The sequence below is a fragment of the Drosophila mojavensis genome, unplaced genomic scaffold, assembly GCF_018153725.1.
Source record: "Drosophila mojavensis isolate 15081-1352.22 unplaced genomic scaffold, ASM1815372v1 contig_136, whole genome shotgun sequence".
Taxonomy (NCBI): Eukaryota; Metazoa; Arthropoda; class Insecta; order Diptera; family Drosophilidae; genus Drosophila; species Drosophila mojavensis.
In genome coordinates, this window is record NW_025318667.1 from 21698342 (window position 1) to 21706930 (window position 8589).

The following is an 8589-nucleotide window of genomic DNA, read 5'->3' on the forward strand; positions in this document are numbered from 1 at the left end:
GCGAGCCAATTGCATGGAATATATACATTAGTAATATGCAGATATATATTAGTTGTGCCTTCGAGCTTTGCTGAGTATTATGCAGTTGAGCATACTCGACTGCAACACATTTCATTGCATTCATTTGTACTTGAGCTTGTTCACATTGTCCGGCTTCCTTTTCCTTCGTTAGAGAATTTACAATTGGAATATAGAGTAGAATCTGGTTATAACGGCTCTGCTTATAGCGTCTGTACGGATATAGCGACGAAAATTCTGGTCCTCAGGAAAACTTAAAACGACGGTCCCTTGAGCGTCGTTAGAACAGGATGCTGCTCTCACAGAAACATCACAGACATCTTGAATATATACATCATTCAAATTTATACTGCTATATAGGCCCACTCATTATGGAGTCTTAGACAAGAAACTGAATTAGAAAAACAAAAATCATAAAAGAATAATAAATGTTTTGATTAAAGAATGAAAAGGTCAAACATACTCGATTTGACAGCTCAAATTAAAATATCGATATCATATATCGATAATATCTCTATGTATCGTACAAGTTTTCAAGCTAGAAACGCCAAATTAAACAGCAGATAAAATCGAGTAATGAAATAAAATATGAGATCTGGCAATGTATGGGCTGTGAATTTGTGTTCTGCAGTCGGTAACGCCCGTTCTTACTTGCTTTGTTCAATTTTGCATTTAACGTAGACTCGAAAAGGCAAATTGAATTTGCCTAATTGGAGTGTGCGTTTTTAATGATTATTATCTAGCAAGCAGCACTCAAAGCCATATCAGTGGATATATATTATACATACATATATATATATATATATATATATACGCATGCATGTCCATAATACACACATACATATATATAAATAACAATATGCGGCAGGCGCTAAACTATGAATTAATGAAATAAATGTTTATTACTTTTATTTCATTTAGTTTGTGGCTAATACTAAATACACATGCGCGTGTCTACATGTGTATGTGTGTGTGTGTGTGCGGTATGCGTGTGTGTAAACGTTAACTGTTATTAGGGCATACACACTACTTCCTCTCACTCTCTCCCTTTCGCTCCTTTACCCTAGCGCGCTGAGACGTAAATAAAAATGCCTCAGCATTTCAATAAAAAGTTTTTATGTTATAATTATGGGGCAAACGAGGCAAAGACAAGAGCGAGCGAGAGAGGGAGAAGGTGAGGGAGAGACTCGGAATGCGTATAAAAATTAAGGCCCACGCCACACACACACACACACACACACACACACACACCTCCCACCCTCCTGCCACACACACACACACACACACACTGGAGAACGTCGCGGCTTGCCTTGGCCCATAATTTTTCTATTAGACAAATATGTAAGGCGCTCGGGTCGAGGGCTGGTGGCTGGGGTGTTTGTTGTTTGTCATGTGAGAGTGTAATAAATTTTATTAAAAACACACAGAAACAGCAGAAACAGCAACAACAGCAACAGCTACAGCAATAACAAACACTGCAACACGCTGGACGAGCCGAAGGAGGTGCCGCGCACATTTGGGTCATCATACGTGACCAGCACTGGAATGCCTCGAGTTGGCTGCCTGCCCCCGCCTCTGCCCCTGTCCCTAACCCTGCCCACCTTTTAGCTGTGTAAAGAGAGCGAGTTGGGGCGGGCAACGGGACCGGCGACACTGCCTGAATGTCCAGCTGAGCCAACACATAAAAAGAAAATAAACAAAAGGCCAAAAGGCAACGAGAAAAATGCAACAAGCGCAGCTGACTGACTGAACCTGAGAGAGAGAGAGAGAGAGAGAGAGAGAGAGAGAGAGAGAGAGAGAGAGAGAGAGGAAGACAGGGAGGGAGTGGAGAAGCAGTTTGCGTAACGGGCGGCGGGCAGGAGGCGTGTGGCTGTTGGCGGTTGGCGGCTGACGCTTGTCTTAGATGTGAAGTGGGGCCCAAGTTAATGGGCGTTGAATGAAGTTGACCGGCTGTCAGAAGGCGCCATAATTACATTTCACACCAGGCGGTAAACGACACGGTTGCCACACACCAAACCCACCCCCACCCCCCTTCCAAAAGCAATGATCAAGGCAACAGCTTGAGTTGCCGAATATTAAATGCTCTAATATATAAAATATTATTTATGGGCAATTAATGAAGTCCACAGCAGATTTATTCTCAGTCCCACATTAAATCCTTGAAACTCTGGAAATGTTCAGGTATTAAAAATTAAAACATAATTCTGAACTTCTTTTTCTGATTATTTTTATCAGCTGTCAGCTGTCAGTTCGTAATACAATTGTTTTGCTGTCTCTTTGAGAAACAAATGATGGGAATGCCCGCATAGGAGTAGCCCTGAATCATGATTTCATATGTTGTTAGAAGTCTATTCAGGCTATGCTATCAATTTTTCGAAAAGAAACTGGATTTGTATGTGCTATACACGGCTCTACAAACAAAATTTGTAGTCCCTAGCCTTCAGAGGTTCTGAGATCGCCACGTTCAAACGCACGAACAGATAAACTCGAAAAAATGGCTATAGAGACTCAGCTCATCGTTGTGCTTAGAAATATATATATATATACCTTCTGGGTTCTATGACGCCTTCTTCAGTCTTGTACACATATTAATACAAAATCATTGCACTCTGATTTCCCATTTTCAAGAGGTTCAGGTTATAAAAGGGTCTCATAAAGCCCAGCCCAGCTCAGCCCAGCCCCGTGATATTAATATTTGGGCTGAGACATGCCTCAGGTTGAGTGTAAATGAGTATCTCTCCCTTTGCCTCTATCTCTCCCTCTTCCCCTCTCACTTCCTATATAAATTGCTATATATTACATTAGAAATCAGCGGTCATAAATTCAATTCAAATCAAATTCAAATAAAACCGCTTGTTTGAGCGTAGCCCTGAGGTTGCTCTATTTGTCTGTCTGTCCGTTCGTCCGTTTGCATTGCACAATTATTTGTTTACGCAAAAATGACAATAAAATAAAATAAATAAAAAAAAAAAAAAACTGGAAAAACCTATATCAATGATACAATTTAATTAATTTCGACTTTTAATGACAGAGCGCACAGAACACGTAAATTATATAACAATCAACTAAAATTTCTATTGGCAGCAGAAACAGCAAAAAAAAAAAAAAAAAAAGAAAAGAGTATGAAGAAAACAAATGAAACAGGGGAAATTTAATAAAACACAAAATAAACACGAGGAAATTTGATGACACATGGCAAATGTTTTATTCCACTTTTTTTTTATATGCGACAAAATTCAATAAGAAAAAAATAAAAGAATAAAATTATATGTACAGACATACATATGTATATAACGAGGTATGGTTGTTGACATAGCTTTTGTTAAATATTTGTGATTGAAATGTTGTTTTTTATTATTATTGTGGCAATTGGAAATTTGTGTACGAAAAGTTGATGTAAGCTCGTTAAGGTTGGGAGGTCAGAATTTTTATATATATCTATATAGATGAGAAGGTGAAGAATATATATATATATATATCATATTTATGAAGTTCCAAATTTGTATTATTTTTGGGCATTGTTTTTGAAGAACTTTAGAATAATTTGTATAAAGAAGAAATATGAGTTTTAACAATTTTTAGAAAATAATACTAATAATAATCTTAATAATAATAATAATAATCATAATAATTTAATAAGATAATTATCTTATATAAATTTCAGTACAAAATAAAAAAATATATATATCACATATAATATGATATAATATATAGATTTCATGGGTCGCATCACGAATAAAGTAACAGAGTGTTGTAAAACAACAAAAAGTCCCATTGTTGGAGTAGTGTTGGAGGTGGTTAGCTGAGAGTAATGTGGAAGAGTGTGCTATGACTTACGAGACGATAATAAGAGAGTTATGAATTGTAGAGGTACAGCATCCCAGGGCACTCCTTATAGAGCATAGCGATACATGTTATTAATATGAGAAGTGAACAAGTAAGCTGCAACATACATATATATCAAATATATACAAGTATAAAATATATACACAAGTATAACCTGCGTTTGTATTCCGTATTTTAAACAATTCATTGTTGAATTTTTAAGAGATATCTCAAATCGTAAGACCATGTTATAAAAATATACATATTTTATATAAAATACATTGGAGAGATACTCCAACTCGTAAGTCCAAGATATACATATACATATATATTATATATTTTATTCCTTTAAATTTAGAAATATTTATAATTTTTTATTTTTTTAATATTAATATAGCTTTTACATATACAATATATGTATATTTAAATATGTTTCCGTTTTTTTTATTGATATATACCCTATATTATATTTTTATATTTTATATATATTTATATTTTATATATAGGTTTTAGGCCTCGCTACATTCGAATTGTAACTTTTCAAACAACTCTCGCAATTTGTCAACACGCCATGAATGAGATGCCGCAGGCACAACGCAAATTGACAGAGTTATTACATTTTCTGTGCATGTATATATGTGTATGTGTGCATTTGTGTGTGTGTGTGTGTGTATAAAAACCGCAATTGAAATGCAAAATATTGTGCATATTTAAAAGGTGCAGCCAGAGCAATGTAAAAATTGCCTAGGGGCTAGTTCTCCCAATGGGTCAGCGGTCTGATGGTGGCTACGGGGGGACGTTGGGGACGGTGATGTGGTGGTGCATTTAATGGCAATGCACATTTTACCTTCAAATCCAAATTGGACAATATCAAATAATTGTTAAAGGCCCGATAACAATAACCAAAAATGTATGACTCGAAATACACACACACAGAGAGAGAGGGGGCGTGGGGAGGCGTGGCACATTAAGGACAGCGCTTGGCAGCTGGGGAGCTGGCCAAATGCAATTTATAGTGCGTGTAAATGAACTGCCGACCAAAAAGCCAAACCGAACGCAGGTCTATTGGGGAAATTGCCCATGCAAGTGTAACTATGTTCAACCAACCCCCCCTTCCACTCGGCCCATCTCCAACCACTCTGCTACCCTCTAACCAAGCTCTCTTTCACTGTGTGTATTAAATTTATTGATTTCCATATATTTATATGTGTAAAATGCCATAAATTACAATTATTTAACAGAGCCGGACGAATGGAGGCCGACACAAGTCAATGGCCCCCACACAGCAAAGCCTGGGCCCAGCAATTGGGGCGCAGTTGGGTCACTTGTTGTTGTAGTTGTTGCTGTTGCGTCTTTGTGTGTGTTGGCTTGTTGCTGTTGCATAATTTGTTAGCCAAATTGCAACTCAACAAGCTAGCAACAATGAGCCCGAAAACTCAGCAACAGACACAGGTGCATACAGCACACACGCACGCACACACACACACACACACACACACACAACGCACACATACACACTCGCAGTTATATAGAGAAAGCATTGACTGCATTGCCACCACACCAGACTCATCAAATATGCAAAATTCGCCTGCTTCAGCTGTAGCAAGAATCCAATCCAATCGAGCTGCACGCCAACGATATCCAGTGACTCAACGCACAAAAGCGTGATATGTGATAATGTTAAACAGTGATCTAATGTGAGCACACATTGCACATTGCAGAGCCCTTACGGCCCTATAAATGTATATGCATATATATAAATGTATATGCATATATATATATATATATATATATGCATCAGCAAATCGTTTGAGGCAGACGTATTATCACATTACGTATACGCAATGGCTATATATGGAGGCAGCTCTTTGAGTTTTCGCTTTAATGTGAAATGGGGACTGCAATTAAATGAATGAAGCCGTTGCAGGAGCAGTTTAAATGAATATTAAATATATATTACGTTTGATTTGCGCAAAAGAAAAGGAGAACATTTTGAAGCTTGATAAGGAATTAAAAATTAAAGTCAAAGTATGGAGTTTACATATAAATATACAGTAGAACTCCGATAATTCGAAATGGGGATCAGTTTATATTTTTTTTTTTTTCGATTTACACAGAAATTCAAATTATCGAGAATAATTGAGAACTAATTTCTTACAAGAAGATCGATTTTCTTTTATACAATATATCGCGATTTTCGATTTTATCGAGACTCGACTGCATTATTATTATTGTTACTACTAGTATTATTATTATTATTAATATTATTATTGTTATTTTTATTAGTATTATTATTACTAATATATAAACATATCCACATTAAATCAGCACGAGCAATAATTAAGCTTTATCATCCTATATAACTACAAACGAAATTTGCATATATAATGAACAATTAGAATGTCTGCACTTTAAGGTCTTTGCTATTGCGCATCTCTGGGCAGGCAGGCCGAGTTTATGGCCACGCCCACACAATGGCAGTTAGCTCAAGCGCTTGACGATTTGTTGGCTCTGCAGTTTTGCCGCTATTATAGAGTCCGTAGCTTATTAGCTGCGGTCACTCCGCTCTTAGGGCTCAGCCAAATGCCATGCAAATAGGCGAATTTGCAATCAAAAGAACAATTTTCATATTTAAGATCTCAACACAGACAGGGAGAGAGAACGAGAGAGAGAGAGAGAGAGAAAGAGAAAGCTATAGACACAGGCATGCACTTAATTTGGTAATTGTCTAAAGGACAACGAGTCGAAAGGCAGAAGACACAAGCAGCACAGAAGCTAGGCATATGCATATGTATCTACATACATATGCATGTATTGTATTTAGATAAACACACACACACGCACACACATACACAGCCATATCTATGTGTGCGTGTGTCTCGGCCAGTCTTGGTCATTAATATTAATTTCGTCTTTAATTTATTGTAATTTACGTGCATTTGATAAATCGTATTATTATTATAAGCAGTTGCCGCTCTACCTTCCTCTCACTCTGTCTCTCTCTCTCTCTCTCTCTTCCACTCCTTGTCTGCGTGCGTGAGAAATATGTTTTCTGGCAATGACAGCCCCACAGATATAGTATATATATATATATATATATGTATATGAAACTTACCTTTTGCTCTTGCAAAGCGTCAGCTGAGTTTCAAGCACGAGTTAAAGCTGCAAATGGAAATAAACAAAAATTTTGATTAGATTTGCTCAAATTTGTTTAATTTTCTCAAGTACTTAAGAGCTAACGGCAGTTCGATAAACACATTTACATCGTGGCCAATTAAAAATCCTTTATTATTATTATTAACAAATAATTCGTGCTAATTGCCCATTGAAATTAACTTTTTGCTGTCTTCTGCTGATTTCATTTACTTTGTTAAAAGCATTTAATGCAAATTGAAATTAAATGCAGTTAACTAATGAAAATACGCAAAAAAAAACATATATTAATTGTATTGTAGATACGTTTTTTTATGCTTTTTTATTGATTTGCAGTGGGTAAAAAAATTATGAAAAAATTTGCATTTAATTATTTGCTAGACTTCAAATTAAATTTAATGTTGAGCTGACAGATTTAAGTAAAAGCTTGGTTCGAATCGCAATGCGAACCATTTGGTTATTTGGTTTTGCCTAATGCAATGTGTGGCTTGGAAATTTGGAATTTTTTGCATATTTATACTCATTCACGAGAGTAGAAAAAGTATATTGGTTTTGTGCAATGTTCGTTATGCTGTCCATCTGTCTTGTGCTATATATATAAATAGCAATTTGGGGGCGTGGCAAATCAAAAAGTGCAACTGCTAGCCGTGAATGGTTGTGAATGAGTATGTGAATGAATGAGTGAATGAGTCGATAACGCCCGACTTCCATGTTATTTATTGTTCTATTTAGTTTCTAATTGGTTCACATTTCAAATGGTACAAGTTAATTTTAATAAAAAATTATTATTTTTAGTGTAAGTGAAAAGTTGATTTAAGGATATTTTTAATTTTATGTAAATAGATATAAAACTATATTTACATAATTATTCATAAATTCTTGTATATTTATATTATTCAAAAATGAAAAAATAAATATATTTATATTTTAAAAAATAAAAATAAGTAAAAATAAAAAATAAAAATGTAAAAAAAAATTGCATTTCATTATATGCCAAGCCTAAAATAAAATGTAATTTTGAGCTAACGCACTAAAGTAAACAAAATTTGAACTTCTATACAATTTCGATTTGCTTCTAACTTAAAAATATTACAGTTTCAGCTTTAATACAAAACAGAAAAATATATGTTTTGCCTGCATCATTTATATAGCTTAATGTTTGTATAAGAAAATTTAAATAAATAATAAAAATTGAGTTTGTCACACATAAACGCTCAATTTTAATAACACTTTATTATTTTTGATTTAAGTAAATATTGATTTAAACATTTTGGTTGCTTTTAATATTTTGGCCAAAAGAAATGCTCAAATGCAAACTGACAAATATACATCTAAATAAAAATAAATATATAAATATATATGTGAATGACAGTGTTAAAAAAAAAAAAAGACTTTTGTATGTGTGTGCATGCGACAGGGCAGCGCTTGAGGCGCTTTTCGAAAAGTTCAAAAATCTCATTAAATACAAGAGCAGCCACAACAGCAACAACAGCAACAACAACAATAACAATAACAATTGCAATATACTAAATATTTATGCCTTGTTGTAAAGTTGTTTTTCTTCCTTTTTTTGTTTCGCATTTGACTTTCATA

General features: G+C 34.9%; 1 protein-coding gene across 1 annotated transcript in view; it reads right to left on the reverse strand.

Annotated features, from left to right (window-relative positions):
- LOC6584432 (hornerin) overlaps positions 1-7005 on the reverse strand; it is a 40823-nt gene extending 33818 nt beyond the window's left edge. The window contains exon 1 of the mRNA XM_032732233.2: positions 6959-7005. The gene's annotated coding sequence lies outside the window, so the exon portion shown is untranslated. The remainder of the gene's footprint in view (positions 1-6958) is intronic.
- Positions 7006-8589: the final 1584 nt, after the last annotated feature.